We start from the raw sequence: 16,180 nt of genomic DNA, 5'->3' as shown, positions 1-16,180 counted from the left end.
TGTTTACTCTGTGCATTTGGTCCCCATAAGGGACATAAGTGAGAGATGTGTGGCAAGAGCCAGTACGTGAAATCAATGGTGAGAAGCTGCAGTTCCTCGACACATTTGTTACCTGGCTTGACGACTGGAAAAGTAGATGTATGCATACAGGTGCGTTGACAAAGGAGACCCACTCAGCTCTCCGGCTTTCCGCATACGCCTTTATCGAGGTGTAAAGATATTATTTGGAGGAGCTCGGTTTTAAGTATGTTCTCCTTGGAAAATTTCAAACCAATCCCCTCAAAACTCGGTTTGGAAAGTACCAGAAGCTGTGTGGGTGCCATTCCAATGTGTCGATCACACACGTATTTGAAGCTGAAGCAAAGATCCGCCTCCAGAACACACTGATCTTGCCAGATATGCCAGCATCCACTGACACTTGCAAAGAGCCATGTGCTGAAATGCTGATTGACAAATATAACATAAAGCTAAGAAGCTGTGACCTAAAGAAGCCCCGGGAAGACATGTCGGCATTGGTGTACATCGCTGGCTACTGTGCCCACGCTGCTTTGAATCAACAGCATTGCAATGATTTCTGTGATTTATTCACAATTACTGAGAGAGAGCTTGAACACAGTGAGCATGTGCTGATGGATCATATGAGCAGAGGCGGCTTCAACTTTCCGCAGCCATGTGTCGTTCATGTGGTGCTATGCACCAAGATTGTGATAGAACATATTACAGGCAAAAAATTTGAGAATATGTTTCATGCAGAGAGTAATCAGGGAGCAGCATTTCTAAGTGTGATGAAATATTTGCTCTGTGACAGTGAGGACTTCGACACTAGTGCAACTGGTCACAGTCAAGAGTCAATGTTAAGAACATCCTTAATCCAGCAGTAAACACTCTGCTGAAGAATTACGCAGCCTTCAAAAACGACAAGATAAACAAAGAAAAGAATAACGGGAAAAAGAGAAAGTTGATTATCCTGAAGTGAAAATGATGTGTGCTGTTTTCGAAAATGTGTATGCTGCATACATACAATATATAAACTGCGTGTTATGTTGTCTTGACTTCTCTTAAAATTTTTTTAATTATTGAGCACTGTGAAGTTCAGCACATTTTTCTTAATAAGCTTTGATGTATGTCATATTTTACTGATGTGAGCATTGTGCGTTCGAATGTCATTCTGTGATAATGGAAACCAATGCCAAATAAAATTTGTGACATGAATTGTACAGCTGTCTATGACAGAATGCAAAAAGAAAGATGTTTTTCCGGCATATAGTCTTTCTAGTCCAAAATTCTGTAGTGCATTTTGTTTTATAGGGACCATTGTCAGCTTTGCTCCAAATGCCGAAGTTGGCGTGGAAAGAACTTGTCTTAGCTCCTTAAATCACGCCAGTGCTCAATTTATACTAGATGCAAACAAATTCCGGAGGTATACCCTCGAACATGTTGCAGTATTGTGCTTTTTTATTTCTTTCGATGGCACCTCAAGCGGAGGCGGACGGGCTGAGTGTGGTGACGTCACGGGAGGAGTGCCGAGGCCTTCGCTTGGTCTACGTGGTTCTGTCCTGGGGCCCGTGTGCAGCTCCTCAGTTGGGCCCTCTGGGGCTTGTCATTTGAAACTTGGTGCACTGGTACTTCTGTCTTATGCAGACAGATGGCACAACAGGTCACTCTTATTCAGGTAGCATAGCTAGAGCTTTTCCATCACATTTTTGCTTCGATTCAGCGCCCCCCTCTCTACGGCCCAGTCTTATAGCCATTTGTTTTTTTTCTTTTGGCTGTCTGTTGCGCTTTTTTTGACTGCAGGGTTCCTTTTATTTGTTATTCCACTATTCCGAATAGTTTTCTGTCATTCACTTGCTGCTGGTCTGCCCTGTTTAGGGCATCAACCGCGGCCCACGCGCCAGTAGGGTTTTAGCCTGTCGTCGTGCGGATCGCGGGGGATTAAGGGTCAGCTGCCCCTCGCCTCACCCTGTGTCGGCCTGCGTGGCAGGCACACGCAGGAACGTGTGCTCCTGTGTTTGTATGATTAATAAATTTACGGTGGAAGTTCTCTGCGGTTACTGTAGTTTAAACTTACACTCTTTGGCAGCAACAGCCAATGACAGGCCTGTGCGGTGCCTGTGCTACCTTTCTTTATGGTTCACTTTCCCTTCATCATAAACACTGCATTCCGTCATGGTTTGCCATCCTCTCATCATATACCTGTCATTGCTGCATCATTCACACATGCCGGGGGCGCGGTTCTGCTGGGGGGGGGGGGGGGGGGGAACCCTTGCCCTATCAGTCCTTGCAGGCCTTCAAAAAGCGGAGCGTGAACGAGTTCCTGCTCACTCTACTTGGAGCCTGCATGGTCGACTGCAGCTTTCCCACCCGACAGTGATGCACAGTCGGCCAGTTGCGATCATCAAGCCCCTTCATGGTCATCTGCCCTCACCTGCCATTGTCCTACATCAAGGAGTCTTCTGCACCTCTTATGCAATTCTAGACTTCTGAACATTTCGTGAAATATGCGTTCCGGTGACATTTTTGATGCAGCGCCTTGGCAGTGGAGTTTCATTCCTTATTTTTTCTCTTTCCCTTTTTTTTCTTCTTTTTCCTTCCCTCTACTATCTCCTTTCTTTCAATGGACACCACAAGGGTTTGGCTGGCCAATGCCTCCTGCGTCTTGTAAGTGCATCTATTCAGCTTTTCTATTACCAATATTTAGCATTTCACATAATTACTTGGGATGTCTTTTTTTTGTATTTACCTCTGCATATAAACAGTTATGGTGTTGGCTGCATTTAGCTGCACGCGTAAACGTGTAGGATATTTGTTATTTAGCGTCGCGGGTAACTAAATAGGTATTATTTGATTTGCACGCATCACTTAGTAGCCTTCCTCATAACCCACACCCTGAGGGCTGTTATGGGGTTGAAGGTTGTTTTTTTTGGCAATTAAACATGTATTTCAGGTTTCCTACATAAGCATTTTCCTACAGTATGAACCATGTGTTCTTGCTCCACTTCCATGTCATTGCCACTACTTTTTGATCTTCGTGACCCCAAGGGTCACTGGCTTGATTCGGTTCATTCCATTTCTTGCAGAATTCAGCTTGGCCATATGACTTCCTGGCAGTCCCGATCAGCTTAATGCCTGTATTGCGGACATTTTTCCCCTCTCGCTCATCTCATTTCACTGCATAATAGCCGAGATATCTCTCTTCAAACAGTCTACAGGCCTGGTGCGTTTGCCTGCTAGGCTATCCTCGGTGCTTGCTCGTCCTCAGCGGCGTGGGTTCGACTCCTTGCACAGCTTTTTTTCTTTTTTCTTTCTCACACGAGTCCCTGCTGCGGTCTCTATGACCTCTTGCACACCGCGGCGTCCTGCAGCCCGTGCGATAGTCGCGCGGCAGCCTAGAGGTGAGGTGCTGCTCTTATTCTTTATCCCCATGGCCGTGCGCGGAGCCTATGCCATGCCCGGCATTCCATATTCCATTGTAGGCATGGTGATACAGGTTCCTCATATTTCCATTTCTTGCTACCGGTGGTGGTGGCTCATCAGGGGTCTCTGTGGGGTGGGATCTCCTTTCTTTGTTCAATGGCTAGCAACCTTTTACAATTAATTTATCCTAACAATCCCCACATTTGCCATATGTGCGGCTTTGAGGGCCCAACTTACTCTTCCTTGTCAAAGTGCTACCGCTCGGACCCATGACTTGTACGTGGTGTGGAAGTACCAATACTGTCTCAACAACAGTATGCAGTTGTCGAGCCTGGCCCCACATTACAATCAGTGCACCAAGCGACCGGCTGCACATTCTTCAGGCGAGGCAGTCGAGTTGGCCCCCGAGTCTGTCGTTACACAAGCCAGTTCAGGTCACAGCGACTCGGCCGTTCCCTCCCCGCTGACTACTTGTCCGCCAGCTGTAGGTGTCTTTCCTGAAGAGGAGGCCATTAGGTCCTCTGCGGTTTCGGGCCATGCTCGCGGTAGGGAGTCGCATGGGGGCCCTTTGCCTCCCCTTAACAGGCCTGGGGTAATAAGCCTGCTTTACCCACTTTCCGCAGTCAACTGCATTCCTTGCAATCACATAGATTCCAGCCACCAACTCCTGCAAGATCATTACCTCCAGGTCCATAACATGCCAGTCAGATGGATATGTAGGCGGTGTTTTTCTGCTGTGTACGACCAATTGAATTCTGTGTCATCCCATTATGCAAGATGTAAAGTTTCAGACACTCTTCCTACCACTCTGGAGGTGTCGCTAATTTGCGGTTCTCTCGGAGCCGAGCGCATTGGCCTGGTGAGGTTGGGTGCCAGCTTTTCGGACGACGGCGAGGTGGTTTCTTCTGCCCGTGCTAAACTTCATTCTTTTTCCTGGACTGGTGGGGACCTGCGGCAATTAACTGAACTTCAGGTGCAATTGGGTAGACTCGTTGGTCCTCAAGCTTTGAGTCAATACTTGCCTAATAGAACGCCGGAGAGTATTGCGCAGCAGCTTGCCACCTGGAGGTACAAGCGCATTGCTCAAGAGGTTCTGGCAAGCGCGGTGCTGCCCTCCCACTCCGCGCGGGCTGCCGCATCTCGCGCTTCCACCTGCTCGGGCATTCCCAAAGTAACTGTAAGTGAGTTCTGTAAACAGTTGCTGTCTTCCTCTGACAGCTTGATTCACTCTGGGGATTCCACGACTGACCCTGAGGCAACCCCTGTGATCTCTGAGACTGCTCCATGCCTTGAAGGTAAGCGTATGCAGGTTTTACAGGGCACGTAAGCAGAGACGTCTGCGGTCTCTGGCGAATCTCCCACAGAGGCTACTACTGCCTCTGCCCAGGCGTCTTTATTTTCCTTGAGTTGTGGGAAAACATCTCAGTCTATCGGCAGTAGCCCTTTGGTGGGCAATAACACGTAATGCAAAGCAGTCACCATACCCATTCAGCCCACTGTTCAAAATTGTGTCTTGGGCAAAACGTCACAGCCTCAACATAGGTGTGTGGAGAACAATGAATGTGGCACCGTTCTTGATGGTGCCATTGCAACTTCATGTATTGCACATAAACCTTCTCATGCCACAGCACCGGTGGTTAGGCATGTTGCCCATAACGCATTCCGCAGTACGCCATCGGGGAGCCAAGACAACGCCTCTTCTCCTTCCCACACTTATGCCCAGGGTGCTTTAGGTGATGCGCACATGTCTGTTTGCAAACCATTATTAGTGGTTAGGCATGTTGCCCATATGGCATTCCACGGTAACCCACCGGGTAGCCAAGGCAATGCCTCTTCCCGTTCCCGCACTTCTAACCCACCGGGCAGCCAAGGCAATGCCTCTTCTCCTTCCCGCACTTCTGCATCGGGTGCTTTAGGTGATGTGCAGATGTCTGTTTCCCAACCATTATTTTTGCCAGAGACACCAGGCGGCCTGGGGCCATCGTCCTTTCAGTCATTCTGACTGTCTGGTGTGGATATGACTGGCATGTCCACACATTCAGTAAGCATGTGCCAGACCCAGAGTTCGTAGTGGTCCTTGAAACCCTTGAAAACCCTGTAATTTAAAAATAACTTTTTCAAGGCCTTGAAAACCCTTAATTATTTTGAATTCCTTAAATATACTTTAATTTCTTCAATAGGCTTTCGTTCAGCTGGTTTTTAGCGGACGCCTCTTGAACGTTTAGCAACTGTGTACTCGAGCCAACTAAAGCATCCAATCCAATCCGTTTCTGTAGCCACAACGCAGTAGCATTGTTAGAGTTGGTTACAGTATAGAGGCTAGAAGGTTTACCTAGTGTCGTGAACGGCCGCCATATCCATAGGCCGCTGTGAAACCGGTTCGGATGCATAGCGTAGGTGGCGCTGTAGCCTTTAGGCGAGCTGGGCGCGCCGCTTCTCTCGCAGTTCGCTCCGTCGGGAAATGCACGTGGGCCGCGATTCGTGCGTGACTGTGTCGTTCCCGTCGCTGATTGTGCTCAAAGAGTGATTTACCTGCATTGCACGTGAAAATGCCGACCAAAAAAGGTAGGACTTGTTTTGTGCCACTTTGTAACGGAGGCTACAAGTCGTCAAAAGAAAAAGTGTCGTTGTTCCGTGCCCCGTCGGACCCCCTTCGTTTGCAAGAGTGGGCTCGGAACATAAAACGAGACGACAAGACTTTGGATGACAGCTGTGTTGTGTGTTCGAGGCATTTTGATGAACGATATATTCAAAGGACGTTTCAGCATCTTATAAACGGGAAACTTGTGGAAATAGATCGCGAGCGGCCAGCGCTCACCGACGACGCCGTCCCGACAATATTTCCGGATGCTCCCTCCTACATGACGAAGCCTGTCCCACGAAAAAGGAAGAAGAGAAACTTAGCAGACAACTGTACACCAGCCCCGAAGCGCTGGGCATCATGCAGCCAAACAAACAGCGACTCCGCAGATTTTGGTGGCGAAGACACTTCATCAGATATGCCGCCGCACTAACCGCATCCGTTGAAAGACATCGTCCCGCCCTCACCGTCATGCAGCAAAATTGTTCTGTCGAACAACCCAGAAGTTCTGTGCTTTGGGTGGCACACAAGTGCTGAGCCAGGTGATGTGTGCGTAACCAAGCACGTAACATTTTCGACATGTGCCGCAGCTGCAGATTATGTTTGCACAGTGTATTGCCGAAACATTAAAGTTGATGAGCTTCACGTAGAGTGTGAAGAGGACGCCCTTGCAGCTTTGAGGAAGACCGATAATTTGCTTCTTTGCCCAGGCTGTGAGGTTGAACCTATCTCACCTGGCCAATGCACCCAGTATGGGAAATCGTTCTTCTCGAAAAGCTGCCTTGTGATAACGCCCGATGGAAAGCCTTGTCTTCGATGTAAATACACTAGAAGGCTTATCCTAAACCATATGAACAGGGGCAAGAAGCGAGCAGCGGCTTTCAAGCAAAAAAATGCCCGGAAGCGAAAATCCGTTCACCTATTCCGGGCAAAGAAAAAACTGTCTCAAGCCAACAAGAGTGTTCAAGAACTCAGAGAATTAACCCAGTCAATCCTAACGACTGTGCTGGAAGCCAAAATCAGTGGCCTCCCACCAAAACAGCGCCTTGCGGTCAAAGCACGCTTTGAGGCAGCCTCTAGGAAGTCAACCCGGGGAATGCGTTATGACCAGCTATGGATTCTGGAGTGCATCCTCATGCGGATGCGAAGCCCGCAGCTGTATGAACATTTAAGACGACACGAAATTATGGCTTTGCCAAGCAAGTCATGCTTAGCCAAGTACCTGCAGGGCTTTAAGAGCACATTTGGTTTTAATAGTAGCGTCTTTTCTGCGCTTAAAGAGAAGACAAGGAAAATGGAAGAATTTAGCCTTCATGGTGGTCTCGTCTTTGACGAGATCAAGCTGTCTGAAAACATCAGTGTGACATCATCTGGGGAACTGAGTGGTTTTGTGGACCTTGGTCCATTCAACGACAACAACAGCAAGACAACCCTGAGTGACCATGGCCTTGTGATTATGTTCCAGCCATTCCAAGGTGCGTTAATGAAATTAATACCTTATGGTTCTGCATATTTGTTTATATATATATATATATATTTGTGCTGCAGTTCACGTTAGCAAATGTACCTTATGTACACTGCTGATGCTCATTATTACATTACTCACAGTGCATTTCCCCTATTTGCAGGAAAATGGACTCAAATTCTCGGAGTATTTGCAGCTAAGGGCAACGTAAAGGCATCTACCCTTTCAAAAATACTTCTGGAGGCCACAATCCTGGCCGAGAAATCTGGCCTGTTTGTCGATTTCTGGACGAGTGATGGTGCTCCCTGGAATCGGTGCTTATGGAAGCTGTTTGGCATCAAAGGTATGTTAGCTGTTCTGTTAAAACTAGCCAGGAGTTCTTCTTTTTCAGTCTGTCAATAATGTTCGTTCTGCTTTCTCTCTTGCGCAGCTTCATGCACAGAGATCAAGTGCAAAGTTCCCCATCCTGTTGACAAGGGAAGAAGCATTCACTTCATTTCGGACTTTCCCCACCTGGTGAAATGCGTTCGGAATGCATTTGTGGGGAAAGGCATACATATCCCGAGTGGGCATGTCCATGTGGATGTAATTGAAGAAGCTTGGAAGCTGGACAAAGAATCTGTCACGCTTAAAGTGATGCCCCATATCACAAAGGCCCATTTACGCCCAAATTCATTTGAAAAAATGCGGGTAAATCTGGCATTCCAGCTCTTTAGTGAGGAGGTACTCAAAGGGATTTTTTTTTATCGGGATCACTTGGAGAAAACCTGCAACTCACGCACTGAACCAACGGAGAAATATGTAAAGCTCATGGAGAAACTTATTTTTGTCATGTCTTCTAGGGTCCCAACAAAAGGCCTTAGAGCTAAATCAGGAAGTGTGCAGTTTCTAAACGATTTCATTGCTTTCCTGGGAGAATGGGAGCAATATGCTGCACAGCATGGTGGTGGCTTTTTAAGTGCAGGGACTGCGCTTGGGCTGCGAGTGACATTACAGAGCACACTGTCACTTCTAGAATACCTGACAACATCACTGCAGTACACGTATTTATTAACTGCAAACCTGAGTCAAGACAGAATGGAAAACGTATTTGGAATTGTGCGTCAGTGTTTCGGCTGCAACGATCATCCTTCAGTGGGACAGTTTTTGATCATTATTAATAATTTGGCCTTCTACAGCCTTGCAAAGCCACCAAAAAGAACAAATGTGTCATCAGAAGTTGTGACTGCTCTCTTGCAGCCGTCAGATGTGCCCAAAGAAAAAAACGCAAGAATTACTGAACTTGTGGATGGCTTGCTAGATGGTGGAGACCTGTCATCTGCTGCAGAGGTACTCGACAAGCATAGTGGTGAGGGGGATCATACCAGTTGTGTGGACAAAAAAAGTGACAGCCGGTTAATTTTTTATGTTGCTGGTTATGTAGTGAGAAAACTCCTTAAAAGGTTTCCTTGCCCTGAATGTGCAAGTTGTTTCAGTACCTTGCCTCTGCAAGCTAAGTCCAACAAAAATGCCTCGCTTACTCAAACTTTTGATCATGGAGGCTTAGTGTACCCAGCAAAGCCAATTGAGGAGCTGGTAGGAAAGTTGGAAAACACATTTACGGTTTTTTTCAGCCGCAACAAGCTACAAGCAGATAGTATGATTAGTTTCCTGCATTTTCTTCAGGGGCGGGGACTTGAAGACGTTGGTTGCGAAGTGCATGGTCGTCAAGTTACGACAGAACTGATTAAGTTTTACGCACTGACAAGACTGCATTTCTTCGTAAAAGCAGTGAACAAAGAGCGCGGTGCGCAGAGAGAGAAAAAAAAGCTTCTTAAAATGAGGCGGTGCCAGTAGCCGTGCGGAGCGCGCAGAGCCCTCAGGAAGTCCCTTGTCGGCACATGCTTGCGCGAAACTCTGCTGTTCTATGTCCAGTTTTTTTTTTTCTTCCCCTTCGACATCGTCTGCAAGTAAGCCGCGCTTCTTGCGTTGCAGCTAGTGTTTATGGCGCGACGTGTAGCGCTCATCGGCGACACTTCAGTTATGTCGCGGCGCGCGCTAACATGTTGACCATCTAAGGAGCCTGCGGAAGATTTCTCACTTTCTTTAACAGACCCTAAGCGAGCAACCAACTAAACCAGAAGTCCTCGGGAAAAAAAAAAAAGAAGCATTCACCCGTAGAGGCTTGGAGGCTGCGACGCCCATCGCACGCCAGCGGGCGGCAGCGCCATCTGTCGATACATAGCGAGATATTTCACCCCCGCCTGTCCGGTCACGACACTAGGTAAACCTTCTAGCCTCTATAGTTACAGTGGCAGCAACGACCGCAGCTAAGCCTACCTTCGTTGTGGGAAAGCATGGTGCGTGAATAATCGCTGTCATGTCTTTCGTAGCTGCAATATGCCGGCAAAGTGCAATTTCCAGCAGTCGTGGTTAAACAGTGCTGCTTATAGGGAGTGGATTTCTCCGGATACGTCAAACTCGCATCGGGCAAAGTACGACAAGTGGGAAAACCTTCGATGCATCATCAATAGACTAGTCGGCCCTCAAAAGTCATATGAGGAGCGCAAAACACATCGCGAACACGAAAGCAACTATGGCGCATAGTACCATGCGGAACTACTTGACAGCAGTTGCTTATGAGCAACGCATCGAGCCGGCTTCCATCAATGTCGTCGGATGTGAGCAGCCTGTGTAAAGCGCACGAGTGTGTGACCGACGTGGAGATACTGTGGACCCAGAAAATGGTAACATCACACTATTCCTACAACTCGTCATCACACACAGGAGAATTGTTCAAGAAAATGTTCCCGAAAAGCGAAATCGCTGTCATCTTCCTGCGGGGAAAGAAAATCTGCATATATAGTGTGCCATGGTCTGAGACAATTTTTTCTCTCGTGCCTACAACGTGAATTAGAGCAACCTGACGGCTACACCGTTCTGTTTGATGAGTCTTTGAACTACTGCCTGCAGAAAAAAAAGATGGACATCCATTCGCGGTACTGGAGTACTATGCCCGAGCGTGTAACCACGAGATGTTATACGTCGGTGTTAATGGGACGTTTGACTGCCGAAGAACTTCAGGAGAAGCTTCTGGCTGCCTTGGCAGATTTGCCACTGGCCAAAGCTGTCCAGCCGTCTATGGATGACCCCAATGTGAACCTAAAGTGCTTTAGGGAAATGCAGGAATACTTGCAGCAGAACCAAGTTCAGTGTTTGGACCTGGGCACTTGCGGACTGCATACAATACATAACGCTTACAGGGTGGGTGTTGTTGCCAGCAAGTGGGGCATAGAGAATCTTCTTTCAAGCCTCAGTGCCAATTTTCATAATGTGCCAGCGCGAAGGGAAGTCTTCTCTACTGTGACAGGCCAAATGACATTTCCTCTCAGCTTTTTTGCTCATCGCTGGGTAGAAAATGTGATCGAACGTGCCACTGCACTGTGAGGGGATGTGAAAAGGTATGTAAATTGTGCAAAAAAGAAAAAGGTGAACTTGCCAAAGTGTGCGTTATTCACACAGCTCTGCGAATTTTGCCAGGAGCCACTGCTGTAGGCAAAACTGAACCTTGCTCTCGGCATCGCGATGATTCTGAAACCATTCCTCATGGAATATCAAATGGACAAACCATTAATGTTTTTTTCAAAAAGAGATGTGCAGTGTCTCGTAAGGAAACTTCTCATGAGATTCATGAAGTGCTCAGTGCTGTCAGCTTCGACAGGAATTGTCGGCTTTCTCAAAATGGATCTCGTAAACCCAAATAACCATGTATCTTTAGAGAAAGTTGACATTGCACATGCAGCTGAAGAAATGGTCAAAGCCGCAAAGGTGAGCGCCAAGGACGTATTTGCCTTCAGGATGGAATGCAAACAGTTCCTTATCAGTACTCCCAAGAAAATTCTGCAAAAGAGCCCGCTGACATACCATCTAGTTACGAGCCTGGCTTCGCTAGACCCTCGCCAAATGACCTCAAAGCCAGATGAGTGAGTGCCCCACAGGCTTCAGGAAAGTATTAGACGCGCTCATTGCGGTTAAGACGATTGGGTGAGTCTGAGCGCGATTTAGACCTAGACGAATACACAGAACTTCTGCAAGAGAAGAAACACAACCTGCGGCCTTAAAGAGCTCTCCAGAAGAGGGTAAACCAGTTGTCCAGCGCCCTAATGTGTCGGCAAAAAGCTTTAATATAAATATCGCCAACTACCGTTTCACAAAGGCCCAAAAATTCTGTTAAGACGAGCTTAGTAAGAGCCAAATTAAGGGCCGGGAGATCTCTCTAATCGAGATACACGAACAGTATGACAGCCTCTTTCAAAATGAACCTCCGGAGGTTCCTCGGGTGGGGATAGAACCTTGCGTGTTGCCATCAGATGCTCCAATCTTTTCCTCCAGCGAGGTGCTTTCCTGTTATCAGGAAATGAGAGAAACCACTGCTCCTGGACCGTATGGCCTTACTCTGGCTCAGCTAGGAAAAGTCCCTATTGACATAATAACATAAATTATGAATAACTTTCTTTCGGTGCACTGCCTTCCCGAGCCTCCGAATGTCTAGGACTGTATTCATTCCAAAACGTGATACCCCAGCGTCGGCGGCTGATTTAAGGCCTATCACCATCAGCTCGGTCTGGGTTCATCTTTTTTCCACTTATTTTGGGTCGTTTTACATCATCTTGTCATTTCCATCCTCTGCAGAGTGGGTTTCCCGACGATCGTTCTGCGCAATCAAAACTACTCCTGTTAAAGGACATTATGAAGTGGAGTAAGACCCACGAAAAAGGATTTCTATGCGGCCTCTCTTGATCTGCGGAAGGCATTCGACAACGTTAGTCATTTTCAGCCCTGCAGGAGCGCAGTGCGTGCCCCACATACTTAGAAGTCGTGAAGGACATGTACTCGATGCAGAGGACCACATTTTCATATGCAGGGGTCACAGATGGGATCCGCATGTTCATGCAGCAGGGGTTCAAGCAGGGGGACCATTTGTATCCCTTCCTATTCAATCCGGCACTTGATCCGCTGCTGCATGAGCTGAATGGATTCGGTCTAGGGCTACACATCGAAGATACTAACCTGGCTGCGTTGGCCTATGCTGACGACATTGTGCTTGTCGCCAGCAGCCTCGCCGAGCTCCGGAGAAAATTGGATGTTTTCAATTAAGTACTTTGCTAAGCTACGTCTTATGCTGAATCCAGCTAAGACTCAGCATTTTGGGTGGCATTACGATGCCCACTGGCTGAAGTGGTTTGACTACCGCATCCCCGAGCTCTGGCTTGAGGGTGCGGTGTTCAAACCCAAAGCTCGAAATGAGCCCATCACTGTTATCTGGGCATTGATCTTTTTGTCAACAAGCCACCCTGGGTTTCCACCGATGTCATTAATTACCAATTGGCTGTCTTGAAATCTGCAAGCTTGAAACCATTTCAAAAACTTTATTGTCTCACCAGTGTTCTGGTTCCAAAATTGTTATATGGAACATCCAACATTCTCGCTGCTAAGGCATGCAGGACAAATCTCGATCGCCACTCCCGTATCAAGGTTAAGAGGCTTTTGCACCTGCCAATGTCATATCCCAACATCATCCTTCATCTACCTTATAAGCAGGGGGGTTGGGCGTCTTACACCTCGGTCTGTTAGGACCAGAGGTCCAATTAAAAGCCTTTGCCAAGCTGCAGAGGTTGGGATCACATCAGGTAGTCACCATTGTGGAGGAATGTCTGCGGGACGAGAGAGGCAGTTACCATCACCTAGATGTCCCACATGGTTTTTCAGATGTTACAGAAGTGAACAAGGCCCTGAAAACCTCTAGAAGGTCTACACTTAAGGATTAGGGATACCGATATATACATAAGGGTTTGGGTTCCTTTAGGAGGGAGCCACTTGGCAACAAGTGGCTTAAACCAAGCTCGAAGTTCCTAAAGGATTGGCATTGAATAAAGGCATTAAGGTTAAGGTCAGATCTTTATCCCACCAGGTCTTTATCTAACAAAATGTCGTCAGATCCGTCAACCCGGCTGTGTAGACGCTGCAAGTACCAACCAGAAACTGCAGCGCGCCTTTTTGGCATATGTATGTCCGTTCACCTCATCAGAATTGGCCGTCATAACTTCATCTCCAATGCCATTGCATCTAAACTTCGAAAGATGTATCCCGGTGCCCAGGTGACAACTGAAAACTAATCGCTGACCGTGCGGGGACTCGGCTCAAGCATGATATCGTTCTTGAGCTGCCCCATGGCACGTACATTTTAGATGTGGCAGTCACCTGTGACAATGACACCAAGACATTGGAGCGCATGTGCAAGCACAAGCGAGACAAGTATAGACCCTTCCAGAGGTTGTAGCCAGACAAAACAAGAGCTGCAAGGTCCTAGGCCTCTCATTTGGAGCACGTGGGCTCCTTTGTGCTGGTACTAGGAGGGCAGCAAAAGAAATTGGGTTATCAGACAGGGACTTAATTTGGTTAAGCACTCGTGCTATCATTGGCACATTGATTGTCCTCAGCCGATTTGCACAATTGGTTTACATTTGCTGCCTTTCTACCCAGCTCATTTTTTTTCAGGTCATGTGGTTGAATGATTTTTTTTCCTTTCCTCCCTCACAGTCACCTGTCACCTAACATTTTTTTTTCTTCTTTTCATCCACCCCCGTTTTTTTGTTTTTTTTTTGTATGAATGATAGTACATATAGATCCAACACCTTTCTCACCCTCTTTTTTAAACGGCATTAGCCATAAGTTGAACCAATTTCTCAGCAAATACAGTCACCGACCGATTTTTCTGACCCGAAGGGACCCGGAAAATGGTCCGAATAATCGAACAGTCCGAAAAATCCGTGAAGTACAAAAAAACCACTTTATTGAGATGAAATCAGCTTAAAAATGTCACTGATTTTACCTCGCGACAAATTTCTCTTCCTGGCGACGATTTGCGCCTGTATTTGCACCAAAGTTGTGCTTTCACTGTACACGCTAGACAGCAAGGTCACCGCATTTAGTTGGAATACTTCCCACGCTTCTTTGACGGACCATGCGGGGCCATGTTGTCCACAACCCGAGTGTGCACCATACCGCTCGTCAAACACACGCAAAGATAAGGCACTTCGTTCAAAGCAGCGGAACCGCCGGATGCAATCACAAAACGACGAACGGATGTAACTTCATGAAGAGTGAGCACCACTTGGTCAACGCGGTCAGAGGAACCCAAGTGACGAAACGACGAATGGCAAACGTATGAGACCCGCCGCAGTGGCTCAGTGGTTAGGGTGCTCGGCTACTGATCCGGAGTACCCGGGTTGGATCCCGACCGCGGTGGCTGCGTTTCGATGGAGGCAAAACGCTAAGGCGCCCGGTGTGCTGTGCGATGTTAAAGATCCCCAGGTGGTCGAAATTATTCCGGAGCCCTCCATTACGGCACCTTTCTTCCTTCCTTCCCTCAGTCCCTCCTTTATTCCTTCCGGGGCCGAGATGCGAGATAGCTAGCTCCTGCACAATTTCCTTCCTCCAACAACCAATTTTCAATGTATGGGACATGCAATACATGGCTTGCACCGACGTCATCAACAGGAATGCTGGGATACGCGGCCGCCATATTCATGACCCACCGCCGCTCTGTGCGCACTGGAGTGGTCGCTGTAGTGCCAGCTCGTGTTGTTTTTTACGTGTGCGTAAGCGTTGCAGTCTCAGCATGGTCAACTGCGCCGTTGTGGGCTGCTCCAATCGCAGCGACGTTACAGGGAGAAAGAAAAGGCCAACTAGCGCGAGGTTTCTCTCTCTGCCGAAAGTGATCGAAAACCAGTGCGAGCAAACCAAGACTCTGAGTGCGAAGCGCCGCAGCTTGTGGTTAGCACGCATAAAACGTGCTAATTTCAACCACGAAAGCCCCAATGTGCGCGTCTGCGGTGTGCATTTCATAAAAGCTGAGCCCACTGTATGTATCTTCATTTTATAGAAAAAAAGCCAACACGACTACGTGGAACGCTTTGAAAACAGCTTTGCGTCCGCAGGAGAACCGTCCAACCTGTTCGACGAGACAAATCCAGACTGGGCCCCGTCTCTCAGTCTCGGCCACGGGACCAGGCATGCTGATTCCGCGCGGCACGATCGCAAAGCAAAAAGACTCGCTCACAAGCGACGGGCCGATGTTGAAGCGACAGCAGTGGCATCGGAGGCGTCGCCGTGTGCCTGTCCCGATTCCCCACAGCCACCGCAAGCCGAGGAAGTCAGCGCCGATGAAAATGAGACAGGTCAGTAGGCATTTTTTTTTTCATAGTAATGCATGGTCATTTGTTTTTGCTTATGATGCATTCCAAGGCCTTTGGTGCGTCGGTCCGCTTACCTAGTGCTTGTGATGCCTAGCCAGCATGCAGTTTCGCTGGCTGCCACTCTAGTTTACGAGCTTATAAACTTTTTTTTTTTTTATACAGGAATCGCTGTTCAAACCGACATGACCATGCAAGACATACAGGCACTGGAGCAGCATTCTGTAGTGCTGAATGAACATCTGTACACATTGCAGAAAGAGAAAGAGCAGCTCGAGGTGACTGAAGACTCACTGAAAAGTTGTGAAGCAAAGGTGCGACTGTACACTGGGATGCCAAACTTTGCTGTTTTATTTGCTGTGTTCGAAGCACTAGCAAGCTTTATTTCACACAATGTCAACAATAAGCTCACAAAATTTCAAGAATTCGTTCTGTTCATGATGAAGCTAAAAGTAAATCTGCAAAACGCTGACCTTGCATTTC

At 47.7% G+C, this 16,180-nt stretch overlaps 1 long non-coding RNA gene and 2 pseudogenes across 1 annotated transcript in view; 2 read left to right on the top strand and 1 right to left on the bottom strand.

Moving 5' to 3' along the window:
* Nucleotides 1–2,258: 2,258 nt before the first annotated feature.
* The window catches only part of LOC144121910 (uncharacterized), a 50,727-nt gene continuing 36,805 nt past the window's right edge, over nucleotides 2,259–16,180 (bottom strand). Inside the window, exon 5 of the long non-coding RNA XR_013312733.1 lies at nucleotides 2,259–5,512. This is a non-coding gene — a long non-coding RNA (uncharacterized LOC144121910). The remainder of the gene's footprint in view (nucleotides 5,513–16,180) is intronic.
* Nucleotides 5,922–8,276, top strand: LOC144121908 (uncharacterized; annotated as a pseudogene).
* On the top strand, nucleotides 9,917–10,997 carry LOC144120153 (uncharacterized; annotated as a pseudogene).

The sequence above is a fragment of the Amblyomma americanum genome, chromosome 2 (assembly GCF_052857255.1).
Source record: "Amblyomma americanum isolate KBUSLIRL-KWMA chromosome 2, ASM5285725v1, whole genome shotgun sequence".
In the NCBI taxonomy this organism is placed as follows: Eukaryota; Metazoa; Arthropoda; class Arachnida; order Ixodida; family Ixodidae; genus Amblyomma; species Amblyomma americanum.
Note: the sequence above shows the minus strand (reverse complement) of the source record. Positions and strands in the feature narration are given on the sequence as shown.